The sequence below is a fragment of the Astatotilapia calliptera genome, chromosome 10 (assembly GCF_900246225.1).
Source record: "Astatotilapia calliptera chromosome 10, fAstCal1.2, whole genome shotgun sequence".
Classification (NCBI taxonomy): Eukaryota; Metazoa; Chordata; class Actinopteri; order Cichliformes; family Cichlidae; genus Astatotilapia; species Astatotilapia calliptera.
The window spans coordinates 30,371,510-30,394,706 of record NC_039311.1 but is presented as its reverse complement, the minus strand read 5'-3'; positions in this window follow the sequence as shown (position 1 = coordinate 30,394,706).

Sequence of the window (23,197 nt, the reverse complement as noted above, 5' to 3'; positions counted from 1 at the left end):
CTCTCATTCTGTGGCCTTCCTCAAACCGTCGCTGCGCTCACTCCGAATGTGCCTTTTCTTAATTCGCTCTCTTTCTCATCACTTTTTTTTCTCCAGTGCACCTCAACAGATCTTTCTTTGCTCTTATTACATTTTCTTAAGTGTCACAAGGATCCAATTACTATTTGGCCTTTTCGCAGAGGAGGACCGTATTATGCCATTGTTCACATGCAGACGGATGGATATGATGCATTTAGTTAGCTGCTGTCTCCATTCACCTTGGCTCTTAAGCCAAATCATGGAGGTTTTAAAGCAGTCTCATCTTGTTGCTCATTATGTTGCTTCATTATTTTAACATATCCTCTTCAGCATGAATTTATTTTGCTTGGTTTGTCCTTATAGAATCAAACCAGTGTATTCCCATCAGTCTGAAAAAGACAACTACACAACAGTTACAACAATTACACATTAATGCAATTGTATTTCTTTTTTGGACTACACTAAGTTTTAATCTAACAAAGTATATCTACAATGACTATGAACTTGGATGGAAGACTGCCTTTTTCTTTGATAATACTGCAGAGTTTAGGGAGTTAATAAAATATATCCTTAAGACTCTGCATCACTCAGTGACTGTCTTCTACAGATACAACATCTTTGTCATTCTCATTAAATGTTTCCAGCACATCTGCACAGGTTGTTTAATGATATTTTAGAAGTTATATACATTAATGCAGTTTAATTATGTAGAATAAAGAAGGTAGACTGTAAAATAACATTGTTTACTGTAGGTCAGTGTAGCTGCCTGTAAATGAATTTTCCAGAGAATTGTCTCACAGTTGGTGCCTGTTTGTTAGACAGGTTCACTAAACGCTTGGTAATAAACACGATAAATGTTCAAGGTGGCATATCTTGGAGCACTTTCACCTCTGACCCTTAGTGTGTGGTAAAAGTTATCATCTGTAACAGGAGAGAGGAAGTCTGCAAAGGATTGACTGGTTGGGAGCGGCTGGGCTTAATGATCTCACTTGGCCCCATCCACAAATAAATCTGTGAGTGAGTGAACATTACATGAATAACTGTGTGATTCATCAGTATTTGTGGTACAAAGTTTGTTTGCATTCTGTGAGCAAAGTGAACCAGACTATATACATGAACGAATGACAAAGACCCGGCTCTCATTTTTAATTTAAATGTGACCTCACTAATATCAGTACTGCTAATACACTAACTGTAATCATAATAATAATAACAAGAAAATTAAAATGCACATAAAGAAAACAGTACTGGATTTAAAAAAGTGTAAAAATGTAATTAATTTAAACGTATTTGGATACTAATTAGTTAAGATGATTAATACGTATTTATCTTTCATTAAAATGACTTCATTTCTGCACTGTGAATCTAATTGTTTGTGATCATTTCACAGATGTTGTAGATTACAGATTTCATTTTTCCCCATTGTAGCGAGTTTTAGCGAATGACCGGTTCCCCTTTCTCAACATTTTGAGATATTTTTTTCATATTGTGGTGTTTTCAACAACAAAACAGTTCATATTCTCTCCCATCATCTCTCTGGTTGTGATGGGGAAAGAAATGCTGCACCTTTTCGTGCTTCTTCCTCAAACACGATTGTTTTCATTTCTTTAATTGGACTTTTCTCTGCCTTTCTTGCAGTGGGCATGTGTGCGTGGTATTATGCAGATATAATGCAGATGGTGTGTTGGCATGGTGGTAAGACAAGTATGCAGCTTCATGAACCTGTGTTTTGTGCAGGCCAAGATGATTTTGATGCAAATATTAGTGAATGAGACACACTTTTTCTTTTAAAGAATATCCTTTCTGCTCGTAAGTCCTCCAGTTGTAATCTTCCAGATTGGTGGCTAGGCTCATGGAGACTTAGCTGCTCATAGGAAGTGATGTGGTTAACCCTAAGCTTCAGTCTACTGGCTTATTCTCCCCGTACCTCCAGATACTCTTGGGCTGCTCCAGCTTCCTCCAGGAGTAACTTCCAAATTGTCTGTTCACAAGAACATGAGCAGGAATCAGTGATCTGTCCAAAAATTTGGAGATTTGTTTCACATTTAAGGGCATCAGAGGAAATCAGCAATCTGAGAACTTAAAATTCTTCTCTTTTCCTGCTTTCACTGGTTTTGAACTTTGAACTATTATATGTATCTATCTAAACTGTCACTAATTTCTGTACATAGCTACGGTGGACTGTGTGCGTTACTGTAGACCCTTCAGACTAAACCAAACAGGAAAGTCCAGAGAAGAGCTTGAATCACCCAAGAAGGAAAATGTGTGAAATACAGAAACTGACATGATGGAAGTATAAATAAGCCAGAAGGCGAGACGTAGGCAAAAAGAAAAAGAATAGAGAGACAAATAGAGCAATGTCACTCTTCCCTCTTTCTTTCCCCAGACAGCGTCTCTGTAATGTCACAGTGTTTCTGATGTATGCCATCGTGTCACATTTACTTACGGCGGTCCTCCAGCATCCTCCTGCCAAATCCCTGCAGTCATGTCGGTTTCTGAACCTGCCACTTTTGTGTCAACATCTATTCTGTAACACTTTAGTTGGGACATTAAGCTTCAGGCCTCGACCGGAGTGACAAATCTCCGCTGTGCCCACCGCGATCCTGCTACGGTCAGCTCCTCTGTGTTAGAGTCACGCGGTAGGTGGAGGTGAGGGCGCTGTTTGTCTTGTGAATACAGATGATTTCACATCTGACTGGTCTGTTGCCTATGATGAATCTGAAAGTGCATCACAGAGGGAGGATTTTTTTTTCTTCAAGCTGGCATTTCACTTAGTGATTAGACAGATGCTTAGTCCAGTGGGAGTGGAGCTTGTCAGTGACAGCTGAAGAATTGGGAGGATGAGGAGTCGAGAGATAGATGGAGATAGACCCAGAGGGATGAAGGGATCATTCCATCTCTTTACCACTCTCCAGTTATTCATCTTTACATCGCTCACTTTACGCTTTCTTTTCTCATCCATCTCCATCAGCGCTCCTCTTCTTCATGTTGAATTTCTCTATCTCATCATTCTTATCAGTGTTTCCCTTCCCTTTATTCCCATTTCTGAATATTTCTGTTTTATTCTATATATCCTCCCTTTTCTGATTCCATTTTTTCAGTTTATGCCTTTAGCCTCCATTATTCCATTTCTAAACACCCCCATCCTTCTACCTGGCATTGCATTTCCCCTCCACCTGGTTCACTTCATTCTCTCACTGCACCCACTAGTTCTCCTATTCCTATGGAACGTGCAATTTAATGTGCAGTGCAATCCACCCGCTGTAATGTTATTATGCCAATCTGAGTGTGGCAAATGTGTGTCAGTGCAGCTCTTTGTGCACACAGTTGTTGTGGTCTTTTACTGTCTTGTAATTCTGTTTCAATTTCTCAATGTAGCAAGCTGCAACTTGGCAGGAAAGGAGAGCAAAATGTTTCCCCTTGACAAATCAAAAACGCTTAGTATTATATGAGTCTAACAGGTTTAATAAAGACTTCAAGGTCAGGGCCACATAGACTTACAATTTGCTTTTGACCGATAACCATATACTTATGTGACTGGTAAAGAGTAAAGAGTCCCTAAAAGGCTTTTCTACTCTGAGCACTCAAAGCGCTTTATACAAGTAATTCATTCACCCAATGACTTTTTTTGTGTAACATTCATACACATTCACACTCCGATGAATGCATCAGAGAGCAACATGGGTTTAGTATCTTGTCCAAGGACATTTGGCACACTGGTGGAGCCTGGGATCGAACCACCAACCTTCCGGTTAGTAGCTGACCTGCTCTACCTAGCTATAGCCACCCCACTGCCCCTCGAATGTGGATTATAAGAACATCAGTAGATCCTGGAGCTCCTTTCTTCTCCTTTTCTTTCTTTTTTTCTCTCAGGTGAAGTTGGGCAGGCGCGCTGGCTCGCTGCCCCGCCTACAGGTGGAGCTGCTCCTGCCTCCTGGGTCTGGAAGCACACCTGTTCCTCATTTGCTTATCACGTCTCTGGTCTTAAAAGCTCTGCCAGATTATTGTTGCCCCCGCGGTGGTAATCAGAGTAAACCAAACCACGGTACACAACATGTTTTCTGACCTTCATTCTTTCGTTTCCTCTCCTAGTGCCCCTGCCTGGTTTGATACTTGTTTAGACCAGAGCAGTCCTTTAAATCAAGGTTCATGTACTAAGGACAACTGGCCATCTCTTGTTTCCACTTACTTGAAACTTGCCCCCTCCTGCTTTCTTCACCTGTAATTTCAAGAATGGATTCCAGATTTGCTAATAAAGTGTATAATACTGGTCAACATAAGTAAGTCCAACATGAACTATTACTGTCCTCTCTTGCACTCTTCCATTGCCCCTGAACTTACCTTACTTGCAATGTACTTACACACTAAAAATTACTTGTTTCTTGTAAAACCAGTGATACAGGTAAGTCATTTGAAGTGGGTAATTTTAAGTATTGCACAACTTCAGGTATTTTACAGGAAAGGAGACAAATATTATTTGGTTAGTAATTTCATGTACTGTGTAAGTAGTTGTAAGTACTGTTTAACGTCTGTGTATTTAAGAGGAAAGGGGAAAGTATTTTTAAGTGCCACACAAGTAACTTCAAGTACTGCATATTTTCTACGTAATTCTGCAGAAAAACAAACAGTATTGCCTCATTTTACATCATAAATAGACTGTACTTTTTGGGCCACAGGCCACAGTATAATTCTCCCCCCCCCAAAGAGACGTGAAGGGTTCAGGTTGTTTGGCTGTCTGTCTGTTTGTTAGCAGTGTAGCATCCAAAGTTTTCAAGATATCATTTTCAAATTTTGTGTGATGGTATATACACATAACAGCTCAGATCAAACAGATTGAATTTTGGTGAAAAAAGGTCACACCAAATGTTAGAACCAGTTAAATACTTTATATTACAGTTTTTTATAGGTCATCTTCAAACTTCACAATAATATACACGGCTTTTTAATTTTTCAATACGACAACCTATGACATCATAATGACGCCACCATATTTGCAATGAAAACATCATAAAACATCAATGTGTTAGCATGGCCCCTGAGTATTTACTGTTTTTAGTACGGCCCTTGTTATTTCTTTGTTCCCTGTAAAAAGCTCACTCGGTATTTGTAGGCCTCAGAGGCTGTATTATAGTGTTTCCCAAGCCTATGAATTTGCATTGGTTTCTGAGGGTCTTGCTTCACTTTGGTCCACTTTATTTCCTTGTTACTTACAATTTTTAACATGTAAAACATCTACAGCATCACCAGTCTCTCAAGTCTTTGTTCATCAGTTTCTCTTTTCTTTCATGCATTCCCCATCTCTCCTTTTTTCTTTCCATCACCTTTGTTCTGTCATTTCGCTCAACTATATATGTCTATATTCCCCATCCATCCAAAAACACCCGAGCCCTCTACTGTTCATTAATCATCAATCTGTCTGCTGTTCTCCATTATTCTTCTGCTCATCACACCATCCCTCCATCCTTTACTTTTGCCCTTTTGTGTTTTTTCTCCTCTCCATTGTGCTGACAGCTTATCATCAAACAACAGAGGACACTGTAGTTGTACCTCTTGTGACTACACCTGTCTCTCTCGGTATATATGTTGCCTCGCTCTTTCAGCCCTCTCAAGTGACAGCAGCTCTTCAGCTGGTCCTGTCAGCCATCGCAGATGTCACCCTTAGTTCACCTTTTACCTTGTCACTGCCTCTGCTCTGATTTCCCTCCCATCCAGCTTTTACTGCTGTGTTCCTTTTTTAGAATAATGATTACCATCATAAAGTGACACGCACGCTTATTATTTTATTAGCAAGCATCCATCCCTCTTTTCACGGTCAACCGCTCACCTTTTCTGTTCACATCATGCAGGGTGTCACCAGCATGATGCCTAAAACACATGAAAACAAGCAAGAACACTCTTGCAGGCACACACTGGCACCTTTTGCAGACATCTGTTCAGCTCCTTCCTGTCGCTGCGGGCTGTAAATCTAAAATCAAAGGTTTATGACACACTGGTTGTGGCAGAAGCAGAGGAGGTGACGATGAAGCCATTTTAAAAGGACCACAGCTGCTTCAGAATGCTTGTATTTATGAGCTACACAGTGACTGGGATTATTATACATTTTATTTATTATTAGTGGCCAACATGGGCATTAGTTTGTCCATCACATTATGGTTCTGGTAGTAAAGGGACTGTTGAAATATGAGAACGCAGGGTCATAAAATATAAACAACCAGGCAGATTGTAATCAAGCAAGTATAACCATCAGGCAAGTATAAAACGAGCCAAGTGACTAAGTAGGTTCTCGGGTCTTCATTTTTGTGACTTGGGTCCAAGTCTGGAGTCTACAGCTCTCGTTTTCTGTTACTTAGCTGATTTACAGTTCAGTCTGAGCTGCTTAGACAAGGATGCGACTTCAGCTGTTGATTACTGACAGTTGAATCTGAGTGGACAGTACAGTGCTTTATATTTCTCTTCAGACGGTTGCTTATGTGAGACATTAGTGGCCCAGTGCCATGCCCATCTATGAAACATAAGTGTGGATCATGAGGAAGTCCAATCTATCTTCCTAATACTTTATTCCTACCTTTTCTTTACTGGTCTGCTAGGTTAACCTAGTGTGCATGCTTAGATACTTTGACATTGTTTTTTATGTAAAAGGAAAAGGATCCATCACGGTTGTCTTCAGACATTGTGGATCTTCAGTGGGTTTTTTATTTCACAGAAAGCACCAAAACTTGCGATTTAGCCTCTCTGATAGATTTATTTGTTTTTCACAGGATGACTTGGAGGATGGCTTGTTTAACTTGCAGTGAGAGCTCCTTTGCCTACATGTTGTGGGTTCAAAGCAACAGCTGCTTTATGCAACAGCTACAGCAGGGAAAACAGTGGAGACTGCACCATGACCAACATTATTACTACTGTGTGCAATGAACTTGCCACGTGCTTATCAGCACAGACTAACTCAGACTGATTGCAATGTGTTGTCAATCTGTCTTTACAACATTACAACTGTTTGCAAACCTTTGCCAGTCTATCTGAGAATGATTGGAGACTTCAATTGTCTTGCAATTGAAAGTAGTCGCCAATAGACAGTCAAGTTCTGGGTCACTAAAGAAGTCTTGCAAACGGTCGAACAATCAGACTTTTCCTTGGCGTAAGACACAATTACAGCCAACTCTAGCATAATTGGTGGAGACTAAACTAAAAAAAGAACTATTTTTGAAAGCTCTAGCTCACACCTAACTGCTTATTATCATAGTCTACCATGAATCAATCACTACTACTGAGGACAATATACTAAATTCTTACATAAAGTAACTATCAAAGATTTTCCAATAATTCTGTGCTGAATCCCCTGACTGTCTGAGAAAGAAAAGCCAGCCTTGCATATATCAAAACAGCCAGAGAGAAATAAAAAATGGTAAAAAAAAAAAAAAAAGAGAGTATAGCCGCACTATGTAGCTACCTGGGAATAAGCCACACTCCTGGATTTGAGAGTTTTATATGTGCAATATACTGTATGTGACCAAAATTAAGCAAAGGCATTCAAAATATCCCTTCTGAGCATCCCATCTGTCATGTGGCAGAGACACGTTGCTACAGCTTCTCGCAAAGTTTTTATTCACCATGTTTTTATATGGCAGGGAACATGGAAGAATTTTTAGGAGTTTGTGGGTGGTGCATGGGATATTGATTATTCTGCAAGGTGTTGTTCAGGCCCACGTGGCACACTGTGCAGAATATTGATCATTTTATTTGCATGCCACTCCAGATGTTGGGGAAAGTTTATTTGATTTACAGGCGGTAGGAGGTTGGCAGAGTCACTTTCTCAGCAGTTTTGTCTGTACAGGGCACACATGGCAAACATGAGCGAAGCAAACAACCCCTACTCGCCCATATGGACTCAAACATTAGTGCTGTCACACAGTGCCATCTATTGTAAGGTGCACCAAAAAAACAAAAACAAAATGCTGACGCACTTCTGTTTGTTTACACGACCTAAGAGGCCCGAGAAAAGTTCAGCTATAAAAAGTTAAAGAAGCACATTATTTCCTACTCAAAATGGCCTCTGTGAAACCTGGGGGGGAAAGTACATCACTGCAGTCGGTGGCTTTCTGAGGGAGTTATTTTATAAGAATGGAAAACAATTCAGCCAAAACACTTTTTAAGTAATGATTGTTTTGGATCTTATGATAGCCAGTGCCAGATTGCAGGTTCTGTAAATAAGATATTTCTGAAATTCACAAAACAAAAAAACACAGTATTGACTGTTATAAGATATAAATGTGCTTGCAGGATGTTGGTCTTGCAATGTAGGCGTCTTTCAGGTCAAAGAAATGGTTTCAACATTTTTTGCTTTTACACAAATAAACTGTTGGACTTATTTTGGAATTCTTGGAGTTTCAGCAGGTGGACTGGATTATGGGCAGTAGGCTCGGGATTAAAATCAGTGGCCTCTGCATGTATGTTAGAATCAATTAACCTATAGAAACTTAAAAGCCAAGTAAATATAAATTAGTCTTCAGAAGAGAATTTCTTCCTTACATCTGTGTTTGTATTTCTTTCATCTACGTAAGTTGTGAAAACTGTATATTTTCCTACTGTCACAAAGCAAATAGGAACCAAAATAGTCTCTTTGTTTGACTGTAGGGACACGTAAATTATACTTTTTGTGGCAGTCAGTGTGACTTGAAACTAGAGATGGCATGATGCCATTTTTTTAATGTCCGATTTATGTCATAAATTTGGATATCTGCCGATACTAACATGAATCCGATAGTCTATTTCATAATCAATAAAACTGTTTTTTTATATCTTGCTGCATTTTGTATAAGTTCATACTCAAATTTAAAAAGACAAAACACTAAAGCTACACTGAAAAAAATGCAATAGGGTGGTTGTTGAATTTGCATAGAATTACTTCATATATCCAGCATGACTAATTTAAATTTCACATCTAAACATATTTTTGTCTTTTAATTTTCACATATTCTTTAAGAATATTGATTCTTTTAGAACAAATCATGTTGAAAAGAAACAAGTTAGTCGTGTTTTATCCTCAAGCTCCGCCCCCTGGAAAGGAAAAATCGGCTGCACTGTCCGCCATTTTTGTCTCTCGCTTTGGAAAATCTACTACCATCTGGAGTTTTACACTTGAAGGTAAATAAGATTTTAAAGCAAACACACCAGTGAGAAAGAGTGTAGACCCTTTATATATGTGGACTTTTACTGGGGTGTTGTTATTTTACAGGTATGTGGGCTGTTTATCGAAAACCATGAAAGGCTAATGTTAGGCTCCAGTTAGCTAATGGTAACCGAAATTATGCGATAAGCAAATTAGTAATTAACATATATAATGTGAGTTAATATTGTTTGTATATTCTTTCAGTCTAAATTAACAGACTATTACAAACTTGCATCGGTGTCTGTAGTAAGTGGTGGTACCTGCAGTGTCTTAACCATTAAACAAGCTAATGTAGGGCCGTTTGTTGAAACATGTCTGCTGCCAATGTGACTGCTCACACACGGTTACATTACCAGCACATAGCCACAGCCGCTATAAACATGCTGAAAGGTCAATCTAGCTTCTGTAGTCAGCAGCTGGAAGACTCAACACAGACCCAAGATTCAGTGTAACGGTTATCTAAATGTTGTGTGTCCTGTTTGTAAGCCCAGAAAAAGAAAGTAAATAAAATGACGACCTTGAGCTTCAAGCTAATGTAAGCGTAATGCTATAGCATAAAGCGACTAATGCAATGATGAGGTTGTTAAATTAGTAAAAATACAGTAAATATATCCAACATGAATCAGTTATATTTTTGGTCTAAACATAATTAAGTCTCACGCCTTTCACTTGTTTTAGAAGGATGTTCAGTCTTTTAAAACCAGTCATAACAAAATAACAGAAAATAGTTACGTTTTCTGTTGAAACTCCACCCCCCAGGGTGTGTTCTGCGAGGGAAAATTCACTGTGGCGGTCCGCCATTTTTTGTCTTCGCTTCGTTTACGTTTGGTGCTGAGCTTTACTTTGTCGAGGTAAACTGAAAACTACATGTTTGAGAGGAAACGAAGAGAACATCCATTACATGGGGAAGTTTTTCTCATGAATTGCTGTTGAGCAACATAATGTAAAAAACAAGTCATTCCTTAAGTTAACTAACGATAATGCTAGCTTAAGCTGCGGGACAATATTATGTGCATTAGCTTTTTTTCAGTGTGTGCCCAGTCACATCCGCTTGTTTTTTCTCAGTGAATACAGACTAACAAACTCGTGTCCATTTAGTTAACTGGTTGTACCTAAAATGTTTTAGTTAAACAGTTAAATAAGCTAGTTTGCCATGGGGTGGGCTCTGTTGGGGGGGGGGGGGGTCTTCACTAAAGTCGGTTTATTTAGGGCATGACACCTATGCAGTACTCATTAGGAGAGGAAGTGCATGACGTGGGGCTTTATTTCATGTTCTGGGGCAGTGAATGTAATGTACTGATAACATGTTAAAGACACACAAAAACCCAACAAATTGTTTTAACTGATTTATAGAGAGACTGAGAGGAGGGCTTAAAGAGATAAAAATAATGATGATAGAAATATGTTACATTTATTTTTTCTGTATCGATATATGGTGCTTATCCCTGCTGAAGGGCAGATTGGTGTTGCTTCAGAACAATTCTCTAGCGCTGTTACGTAGAGGTGTTACAGTTAAGGTTTTAATAACATTATTTTATTTACTAGTGAAGATTTGCATATGTTATCTCACATTCTGTAAGGTAAATTTTCTGGAAAAGTCAAATTAACTAATTTAACTAAGTATTAATGAAAGACCTTGATGTGTATATGACAATAATAGATGTAGTTTCTGGGTCATTTGGCAGAACTGCAAAATGGCCAGAAGGAGGCAACTGCTGTGGTTGCAAACAGGCTTTGGGTGGTATGGAAGTAAGGGCAACTATGGAACTGCTCAGCAACATGGGACCCATAGCTAATAAATAGTAATATGACAAAAAATAACAACTTTGTGTGGATGTAACCTTGTGAGATTTGAGATTTTGACAGCATTTTTATGTGACAACTTCTCTTTTTAGATAAATGCAGAGTTTAAGCACATTACCACCATGCCACTGCAGTCCAGATTACTCTCGCAGATGGATGTGCTATCTGACAAACTAATAAAGGTCTTCAAAAGGCGAGGAGGACAAATAGGAAGAAGACTTCAGAACATTCTGGAGCCCACGGCCCAGGTAAGAAAAAAATTAATTTGTGTATACACTTTAGGGAAAATAATAATTTTAACAAAATGCTGCTTGTCACTCTATGCCAGGAGTATGTTGAAAATCACCTGGGATTTTCACAATTTACCATGGATGCGTTTTTTTTTTTCTTCTTTTACCTGCATTAGAACTATGCGTGGAGTTCATAGTTGAACACCTCTCTGTGCTCTGACAGTATTCTGCTTCTTTGCATGGAGATTTCACTTCATGCATTACCTTTTTAAGCATTCTGAGGACTCAAATCACATGCTGTAATGAATCCATTTTTGTTCACCTAATGTGTTAATGTTAACATTTTTTGGAATAGTGACACAGATTAAAATAAGATTTGGTATAATGTTCTTTGACCAGTGTTCTGTTTAATTAAATTTTGGAATTCTGCATTTTCTAGGCCACAGATGAAGCCATTATCCAACAATCTAATAAGGAAACAACCATGGGAATTTACATCATAAAGTCAAGAGATGCCAATGGCAGCCCTGAGGACATCCGGATAGTCCTTGAAGGCCAGAGAGTCTGGCAGGATTTGGATAACTATACCCTAGCAGCTGCAATGCTGTTTGGACTAATGTACACTTTGAACCTCACCTACCCACTGGAAAAGTATACCTTCGAGGTATTATAGAAACTGGTTATGGAGCTCAAAAGGAACAGCCTTTCAAAGAATGCCCAGGTTTTCAGGACCAGACTGTACGATTGAACAGTTTTCCAGTTATGATGTGGGAACAACATGTTTACCTCTTCGAATATGTACCATCCTTTCTTTTAAGCCAGCACTGGTAAAGTTGCAGTACATAGTGAAACTTATTTTTCTGGCACTTTTCAACTTGGGGCCTTTATTACTGCAGTTTTCACTTTTCAAGCCATGGCTCTTTTAAAAAAAAATTAAAACTTTGAATGTCCATTTTTCTCAATGGAAATGGTCCCTTGCACCAATTTCACCAGTTTGCAATTTTTTTCCCAAGGTGCACCACTACAAACAGATTGCATCGTCTAGTATTAGTGATTGTGATGTTTAGTGATAGAAGCAAGCCAATACTAATCAGTTTAGGTCTCTTGGTTGTGTGCCTGTGGGTTATAATGTTATTTTAAGTCTCTTCTTTGTGTCATTTTAATAATTACACCCCTGTTGCCATATTACCTTACCTTATGGCTCTTACATTTAAAAAACTATTTTTTACATAAGCGCGATGTCATAAGGCCCCACAATGTTGAATTCAACTTACAGAAGATAACTTTGAGGAATGTTGTGGAATGTTTTTCAAGAGATGCATTGTACAAATATGACTCATGTATATTTTGGAAGCCTGAATTGAAAGTCCGTTGTTACAACTGTGTAGAGCTGGGCGATAGAACGATATAACTTTTACTCGATAGAGAAATTAAGCTATCGCGATAGACCTCGCCGCTCTTGTCCTCAAATTAAGTAGCGCAGAGCCGAACCAATCACAGCCGCAGCGTCACGTCGCGTGACTTGTTACGTACAGCACAAGTGCCAAGCCGCACGTGTGTTTGTTTGGGAAGCAGCCAGCGGGTAATGGAGCCAGCGCCTAATGGAGGAAATGAGTGTGCCGACTAGAAAAATCAACCGAGCGTGACCGAAGAGAAAACAGATGATGGTTCCAACGCCGGAGAGATTGTCGAACGGAAGAGCCATAGAAGTTCCGTAGTGTGAAGGTATTTCGGCTATTTCAAGTCTGACAAAAAACAGAGTAGCGTGCACTGTAAATTGTGCCGAAAGCAAGTCTGGAAATACAATAAACTGGTGCATGCGTCACACTGTGCGCCACATTATTGTTTCGGTGAAATTAACTTCTACAATACTGTTAATTGTACTCTCTGCAGTGTTTAAATGCTTACATATACACACAGTTACTGTCCGTCCACACACACGACTCTGTTCTGCTTCTATGCCCCAGCTTTGTTTACTTTTTCAGACCGAGGCTTCTAGACTTCTGATTGGCCAACATTTCTGCACGGTTAGGAATCTAGCGCCACCTGCTGCTTTGGCATGTTCATAGCAGCGTTTTCTTTCATTTCTCCCTTTATGTGTGGACGGGATTATTTTTTAAAATGAAAACGGAAAGTCTCCGTTTTCAAAAATACCCGTGTATGTGTGGACGTAGCCTCAGTCTCTGACTGGAAGCGCTAATTCGTCATTCGGCTTTTGTCAGACTAAAGTAACTGTTAAAACTGTTTGAAAAGCTCAGCTATACAACAAGGAGAGATTGAGAATTTCCTTTTAGTTCTCAGTTTATTTGATATTGACAAAAGTTAGTCAATTTTGTCTGTTCTTCTGTAAAACAAACTAAGATTTATTTTTAGAATTAATATTTTGTTTCTAAGTGGAATTGACAATTTAGTCTGTTTCGTTTGTTCTATTTTGAAACTTAGATGCTTTAGCGGCTGCCTTTTGTGTAGTTTGCAATATTTGCCTTTATTTATCTGAAAAAGTCTCATGTTCCTTAAGTACATCTACCCTGTTGAACTTATTATGGGAAATAAATATTTAAATAAAAACAAGCTGCTGATTATTTCACATTTTACTTGTGAGCAACGGCACATTTAAATCTTACAAATATAGTTATTTGGCTTATATCGTGATAGATATCGTTATCGCCTGAAATGAAAAAAACATATCGTGATATGAAAAAATCTCATATCGCCCAGCTCTACAACTGTGTAGTATTTTCAAAAATACAGGTCATTGTTCAAAAATGTTTTGCTTATTTCTTTGATTGAAGAGAAAGTGTGCAGTACATACAGTAAGATCAGCCTTAATTTAGTTTTACTTATTGAACACTCAATTATATATTAGATTATATATTATATATTAGAAATTTGTTATAAAATAAAATAAGCTTACCATAAAATAATCTTGTCAATATAACATATAGTAGTCCAGTACAATTAACACAAAAAGTTCATGTCTGATAAACAAGTGGTTTCTATAAATATTTGACCGGAATGAAAAACATAACAACAACATAAAAAAGTCATGTTCATGTTACCAGAAAAATGTGTGCAGGTATAACATAAAAAACTAAGGTTAACCAAACATAACTTAATTTCGTGCAACCGCTTACAATAATTTTTTTATGTTTATCCCACTGATTATTTTTTTCAGTGTATTCTATTACACTTGTATGCAATAAATACACTGCAAACTGTAATTTAAAATGCAATTTTATGTAGATTTCCAAAACTCTTTGGTTCTTTAAATAAAGAAGCACAATATCAGCACAAAATAATGTTTATATTCAACAACTAAAAAGAACAGGTTGTAGAATGGACCCTTTTATACTTAAAGCTTAACATAAATAGACATCCAGAGTGGAAAGCAGTGCAAATAAATGCAAACATGGCTTCATGACACTCAGCTTTTATCAAGATGGATGTCAGTGTGAAAGCTGTGTCTATCACTTTTAACCTGAGACTGAATTTTGTGTAATTTATATACAAAACTTAACACAAGTATAAAAATATATATATTTACTGTTTAGCCTGCAACACTGCTTTTTTCAAAGTAAAACTGAAGTCTAGTCTTTGTACGCTCAGACTTTGTAATAACAACACACAGACGTCCGAGCTCCATATATTGGTTGTTAAGCTTAATGCAGGAATGCTTTACAAACATTCGGAGATGAACTTACACACTTGCTTTACTTCTCTGTGATAGCTTGCTCGGAGATGAAATGCCGGTTTAGCAGCACGTAGCGAGGCTCCAGATGCTTTCATTGTAAAGTAACTCCAGACTGCCAACAGGTGTCGCACACAACAGCTGCTCTATCACGTGACGCATACTGCTCCAACGTGCTAAGGTCAATACCTGGGTTACCCCATATCACAAGTTTTGTGAGGTACTTTTGTGATATTTAATGGATCGGGTTACATTTTTTATTTGTCCCAGATATTCCATCCAGTAATTTAGGTCAGGATCGGACCGATACCAATCGGATCGGTCCATCCCTACTTGAAACTAGCGTAAAAGTGTCTTCGCTGCCAGCACCATATATGTTTGAGAGACAACAAGGGCTAAACGTGTTTCATCCCTGACCTAAATCGTGATCTTAGTCAAGCAGTTTTCATGCATGCACTTAACGAAGCAGCAGAGGAAAACACAAATTAAATTAAGCAAGTAAATTAGTTGTTTTTTTTGTCAGGTGCACAGTAATACTCAGGCTCTCCCATGACTACAGTTATTATCAAGTCACGCTGTTGTTCTGTTTCATTAGAATTTAAGGTCATGTCAATGTGACTCCTGCTTATGAGTAAATGGGTCTCAGTCAAGATTGGCACAATGAAAGAAGTAAAAAAATGGTTTTTGAATATTTGATTTTTTTCAGCCAGCATGTTTTCCTTGTATGCAAATCAATTCATGAATCTAACCTCACCCCACATCCTGTTAATGAGAAGCAGCGAGTGCAGTGCTGTGATTTCAGAGCATTCATACTGTACCTGTGTTTGAGCTCAGCTGTCTTATTATCATCATCATCATCATCATCATCATCATCAGTTTCCAAAACATCATCAAGCTGTTTAAATAACACTGTGCTGTTTTTTTAATGTGATAAGAGATAAACATATTACAGCTTCTGCACTCATCAGATGTTACTGGAAATAGATTGATATTCCACCATCACAATAACCCCGAGCTGTTTCATCTGCCGTCCGTCTTCTTATTATGCAGACTCATCAGATCACGGCGGGAGAGCCAGAGGACTGAATATGACTGTAACTAAAACAGTGACCTCAAATATTGGTTCAATGCTATTTTTCTTCACGCTGCTATTTTGAACTTAATTTGTTCATTTTTGGGATGAAGTCGACTCCATAGTCGCACTCGCTTTTTCCTTCAACAGCAGGCTTCTAGACACCATGACAAAGTCTTCATTAACATGATATTAGACCCATCTCAGTGCCGATTTCATCAACATTGTGCAGGTACTGCAGGACCAATTAATAAAACTAAGAGAGTCCATTACACTTTAGTGCAGATTTCTTTTCACAAAGTAGGCCATTGGTGTCTAAGACTCTGAATGTCATTAGCAGGGATAACCAGGATGTCGTCCAAAAATGAGTTTTGCCCTCACCAATGAGAAACATGACGTTTTCTGCATCTGTTGCACAAAACTACCCACTTCATCGGACTCAGCTCAGAGGCACAGCTCCAGATTACAAATCCTGTTTTAATAAATGAGTGGGAGCTGTCTAAAAAGTAAATTAAAACAGAAAAGATATCAAATGTTTAGACTGAGACCATCTTAAGAACGAAATGAGCAGGTTCTGACAGTGGCAACAAAAGGATGGAAATGTGAAGAAAGTGGTGGAAACAGCAGGAGGATGGCCGCCGCCTTCTAAGCGCCACAGTGCTGAGACAAGAATTTAAACCCTTTGCTTCAGTAAAAGTCGTTCTGTTTAAACAGGCTGATGCTAAAATTTTTACAATCATGTTCATTATGTAAAACGACCTATTTAGAGTCGTGTAAATTATATAATTATTATAATTACTGAGTCCTTGATGTATATCATTTTAATCATTTTACTTAAAATAATGTAATTTAAATACTATTAGCAGAATTGTTATTAAGGACATATTTTCCTCTAAAGTAATCAGCAAAATTAAAATAAATGACACTGAATAAAAAGTACATATATTTTCAAAACATAGTGGATTTGAAGTAGAATTTTTCATACAAAAGTACAAATACATTAAAGTCAGTCAAGTTAGGACACAGCCTTTCAGGAATTTACTGTTTCAGCTCTTTTTTAGGCTTTTAAAGACATTTAATACATGTTTGTGTGTTTTTTAGATTAATTATTAAAATGTAATTGTTGTACAGCCATTTGTGACTTTTATGTCTTTGATAAGCTACATGTACAAACATAGGTTAGAGGTTAACTTTTATCATTGCTCCAATTCCTGCTCTTGTGAGCACCACATGTCTTTGATAACTTAATGATAAAAGATCCTTTAAAGGACTTTTTCTGCTCATTTAATCTCTATAATTTTTGCCCAGGACTCCAATTGAGTCTTTTTGAGCCATACTGCCCCAACTTGAGTCTGAATAATCATTTATCTTTGCGAAATAAGCTGTTTAAGCTGATTTCTTTTACCGCCTCCCTCTGCATAAGTCAAGAGGGTGTCGAATTCTGATGACAACAAATTTGTTTTCAGCTGGAAAAGAAAAATTGATTTAATACAAAAACACAACTCAAACCTTTAGTTCATACTTGTTACTGAAATGTAGTGGAGTAACACTAAAGAGTGCTGACGTGGTATCTATTGATCAAAAATAAAATGGACACACACCAAATGAAGTCACCATTTAAATTGTCAAATTAAAAAAGTCAAATTAAAGTTCCTATTTTTTTTGTCTGCACGTCGCGTCCTTTTGTGAACGTTTCCAATTAAGCCTGTGTTGTGCAAAGGCTTAATTCCACCTCAAACTCTCTGAAACTTCTGCGAGTTACCATTTTTGCTTTATTTTATATTCCCTATAAGAAAAACAAACAAACTATATTCAGCATATCAGCCATTCTTGCTGAAAAAGCCACTGCATTGCATCACTGGCCAAAATGTAAATCACCTTGCATCACCGGAATGAAAGAGGTGGACGCAGCAGGTGAAGAAGCGAAGCAGGCGAAAGAGGCCTGTAGAAGTATACCAACAGTATGATAGGAGAAAAAAAACAGCATTTGAAATAGAATGAAAAATAACCTCGAGCGGGGTGCCTATCATGGCTCATCCACTGACTCCTGTTTGCTCTAATTTATACATTAGCTGCTGAGGCCCTGCTTGTGAGGACACACTCTGCAGACTCCTGGCGGTGGGAATAAATAGTGCTGACATAATATTATGCACATTTCACCCTTATAAGTAAACTTTAAACTGGCTGCCTGGTGGCTGGATTCCAAGGCACAGTCATGTATTGTGTCTCAAGTCTGAAATTAGTATTTCTTTTTTTCTTCTTCATGTGATTTATCCTCTGCTGGAGGGGTTTGGTTTCCTCATATCATAGTATTTCTCTCAAATGCAGTTTCCAGACAATGTGGACTTTGGAATAATTTAGAAATAACTGCTGCTTGATGTGGGAACAAAATGATTTGCAGTAGCTATATGCAGAGCTGCTCGTCTGCATCGAGATACTTTTGTCTCTTTCCAAACCTTTGTATCAGTTCTCTCCTTGAAACTTTATTCTTCTCTTATCGTTTTCAGGTTTCAAGGTGTGCTCAGATGCTGTTTATCAGTGACTCACAGTAGTTACAGAAAAGAGAGTGAAAGATGATGGGAAAGAGTAGTAAAATATCACATGCAACAATACTAAATTACACTACTGATATTCCTAAAATAATCAGACACTAATCTATAATATGAGCTTAAAAGGCAAAAAGGTTACATTCTAGTTTTTCTCTGAAATGCTATTTATTTCTAGAAGTTCACTCCATGAAAGAACTGGACAGGTGAGCACATGTGAGTTAGCAGGTGAGGAACCAAGCAAGCAAAGAGGCTTGCTTGGAGGCATGAACTCCACCATCAGTGAGGAGAGAAGGACCAGAGTTATGTGCTGCTGGTGATTTTAGATGGGAATCAGGTGTGCTTGTGGATTCTGGGGCAGCCATGGCTGTACTTGTGAGAGGACGGGCTGGTCTGAGTGTTTTACAAACTGTTGACCTACTGACAGAGCAATCATCTCTAGGGTTTACAGAGAATGGCCTGAAACAGAGAAAATATCCAGTGGGAGAAAATGCCCTGTTGATGTCAGAGGAGAGTGGCCAGACTGCTTTGAGCTGATAGGAAAGCAGCAGTAAGTCAAATAACCACTTGTTACAACCGAGGTGTGCAGAAGAGCATCTCTGAATGCGGTGAACACTGAAGCAGATGGGTTACAGCAGCAGAAGACCACACTGGATGCAACTCCTATCAGATGCAATCTCATTGAAATTGTACAACAGATGATTGGAGAAAATGTTGACTTGGTGTGACAAGTCTTAATTTCTGCTGCAATATTTGGATCACAGTTTGGTGTAAACATGAAAGCGTGGATCTAACAGTTCAGGCTGGTGACAGTTTGGAAGGACTAGGAAGGTCTACCTAACATATATATTTAATTGAAATATTTATATTAACTGAACTGTCTTTTTACACCTGGTTTTTAGTGGGATAACTCAAGTGTGGATGGATTAGCATTAAAATCTCAGAGGTGGAGCTTGAAAGTGATAAACTTCAATCTCAATCTGGATCCAGGAATTTTTGGGAGCAGTTGTTGGAGCTGTGAGAAATTTTGAACGCTGAATAGTTTCCATCAAATACATATTAATCTGAAATAGGAACAGATAGGAGACACATGGATCATTTTAACTAAATATCTAAAAATAATCAGGATCTAAGACTTCCACGGTGTGGAGGAAACTTTCAGGCTTGGCTCAGAAATACAGTTTTGGATTGCTCTTCACAGTATGCTCTGTAGGCTTACATGACTTCTGTCCTACTGTCAGGGTCAAGCAGAAACATTGAGGCTGCTGCAACTTATGGACAACATGCAAAAATGAATTCAGGGTGCATGTGGTTTCAACTGGCAAAGCGAATGGAAATTTGACTGTAATGCTTATCGATCCATACCCACTTATAGTTTATTCAACCGACTCTCCATTGAAAACTGGTCCATATTGGACCCAGGATTAATCTACAAATGGCAGCTATGAAGTAAGCCTAATGATGCAAAACTCAGTCTTCTGTATAAAACTGCGTTACAGTCCACATACCCTAATAAATCACACTCTTAGCATTGGCACATAAATTTGGCATTGAGTGTAATCTGTGACTAGTTGAATTGCTCAGTAAGCTTCTGATTCACAGGGATACAGACCTGCGTCTTCAGTGTCCTGGGCCAAGCTCACAATAGGTCAGACCTGAAGCCTGTCAGAGGGTTCAAGGCTTTTCTGTCACATTCTCACCTACAGGCCACTCAGAGTGACCGGCTATCTTTACTAACATCTTTGCACTGCAAAAGGAGAAAAACAATGCAAAGTTAAGACTGGTTTAACCTATACACTATGTCAACGCTGCTGTTCACTAAAACAAAGTAAATTCGGCCTTTCTGTCACCCTCAGCCAAACAAAAACTGCTTTTCATTATCACTCAAACATACCAAACCTTTACAAAATGAGTGTTCAGTATTCATTATTAAAATGCAAATTTTATGTTCTTTTTAATTCATTGCACAAATGGATTAAAATAGTGCAGTGGCCTCAATCGACGTCAAGAACAATTTGAGATCTGATTAAGTGTTATTTTAGTTCTAATTGAGAATAAAAGCCCACAGGAAATGCAACAGCAAGCAGCTAATTGCAATAGCACAGGAGCTCCAGTGAAAGCAGACACACAATCAGCAGCTCTCTGCCTCAGCTAGTATACTGCTCTACATACTATCATGTTGATGTCAACTAAAAAGGCAGGAGTCTTGGTGGGATGAGCTACATGTGGTTACATGAGGAATGCAATGTGCCCCTTTCATTGTGCCGGTAGAATATAACTTACAGATATCAAAGTCCCAAAGCCAAATTAGTGGTGTGGAAGAAAATGAGAATATGGTTACAGTTGCACTGTGTATATGTACCTGTAAAGATATCATATTAAAAGTTAAAGCTTTAAAGCACCGATTAGTCCACTAAGCAGAAATAAATCAAAACAGTATTTGTTGCAAACCACCTTTTGTCACTGGAGCTGCACCAGTTTACCTGCAGGTGCACTTTAGGGCTTAGCCTGATCCAGTATTTTGTCTCCTCACATAATCCCAGACTGACAGTGCTGAGATCACAGCTCTGTGGGGGCTATACCATCTGTTGTACCATCTCCCTCTGCTTCACGTGGCTGCAGACAGCACTTTACGACTCCAGGCGTTGCATTTGAGTGAGGCCTTCGTGGTATTCTGTGATCAATACCAAATGAATGACTTTTGAATTAATCGACTGAAGAAAAATACATTTTATACAATGTTTTCATGGTTCAAAATTATGACTAGGTATTGCTTTTTTGTCAAGCTAGTTATGACAAGCAAGGAAAGCTGAAGGGCAGCACAGTGGTGCTGTTGTTAGCACTGTTGCTTCACAGCATGAGGGTCCAATGGGATAAAGTACTGATATAAATAAAGATATTCAGATTGGATTTGCAAAATCCACGTCAGAGGCCTTCAAGCATCTTCTGCTCAATAAAGGCTCAGTTATATCCACCAGTTCCAGTTAGTATGACCCAATGGCTTAGCCACACCTAACATATAGCACTACAACATATATTGATGATCTACAGAGTTTCAGTGCAGCAAGTTTATAGTCAGCAATAAGTGATGGATGAAGTAAGACTGGGAAAAAATCATAAGTCATCTCCAAATTTCGCTTGGCAACCTCTGCACTGCCTTAGGGCTTGAAAAAATTTGGACTCTATAACTGGTGGAAACTACTGTGTCTCAGAGACCGAGATCTTTACAACAGCAGTGACGCTTCGCATGAAATTCAGGTTAGTTTGAAACAGAAGCTGCTGTTTTCTCTCTCAGATTTGAGACCTGGTGGTGAAATCACAGTGTACAATGAGAAACTGATCAGAAAAGGACTGACTGGAAAACAACAAGATAATATTTACACATTCACTTGTGGATGTGGTGGGTCCATTTTTTACTTTGTCTCTGGATGACCTCTCTTATGCATGACCACAAAAAGATCTGACTAATGGTCTCTTTTTCATAATAGTCTCATGTTTTTACTTATTGAAAATTCTGGCCTAAAATACACATGAGCAAACAGAAAAACACTGCAAGTGCACAAAAACACAAGAGAAAGAGAAAAGGCATACAATGGAAGTGGAATAAAACACAAAGAAGAAGAAAAAACTAAAACAGAAGTGTTTTTAGAGACACAGCTCTGAAAGTGACAAGAACCAAATAATGTGAAGGACTGAGACAGGCTTAGAAGCAGAGGATTCATCGCTGTTGTCAGGGAGGAAAAACATGCAGGTCATGTGTGTTTTAATCATGACTCGTATAATACTGTAGATACATGTTTGCTATAAGCAGTTTACTGTTAGCTTGTCACTTTAGCTGTTATTGTGTCCCCCAAAAACACTCTGAAAATTGTAAATTGTTGATACTAACTAAATTCTTCTTACTTTATAAAATCTGAGTCATGGTCACTTGTAATAAGGATGAAAACTAACCCAAGGAGAAGTTGTGATGTGGACGAGGAACAGGTAATAATGGTGGGGAAGCAGTGGAGGCCTGGGAAAAATGAGAGTGAGCGACGATGGGGTTAGACAAATGCTGTGAGGTGAGAAAGGTGAGAAAGGTGAAAGGGAGAGGAATGATGAAGGGATGACTTAATGAGATGGCTCAGGATGACAAGATGAGAGAGACGGCAAAGGACAGACGGGCTTAGAGTGAAAACGAGAAAGATGTGAGGGAAAAGAGAAGGGAAGAGGACAGAGGAGAGCGTATATAGAAGCGTCAAGATTATAAGATGAAAATTAGAAAGTTGAGAGAACAAAGGAGAGGAAGAATGGATCTGTATCCAGCAAGGATGTTAATGAATAGGTCAGACAGAAGGTTGGGTGGGGAGGTGGGTGATGATGAATCAAACAAGGCCACCTACCTGATCTTGTTTCTCTTCTTTGACAAGGTAGCATCAGAAGCTAGGGTGCTTTCCTTGAGGCCCGTGATCCATTACGTGCACCTCTATTATGATACATCAAAAAGGAAACAACTCCACAGGGGGAGGTTGTGGATGGGGTATTACAAGGGTTATCATTCTGCCCTCTGCCCAAAGTTTCAATTACACATCTGCTTAACAGTTAAATGATTCAATCTGAGTGAAAAGAGTTGGAATTTGCATGTCGTGCATCGTTTTGTTCAAATCAAACAGGGCACTAAATTAGCTCGAGCTC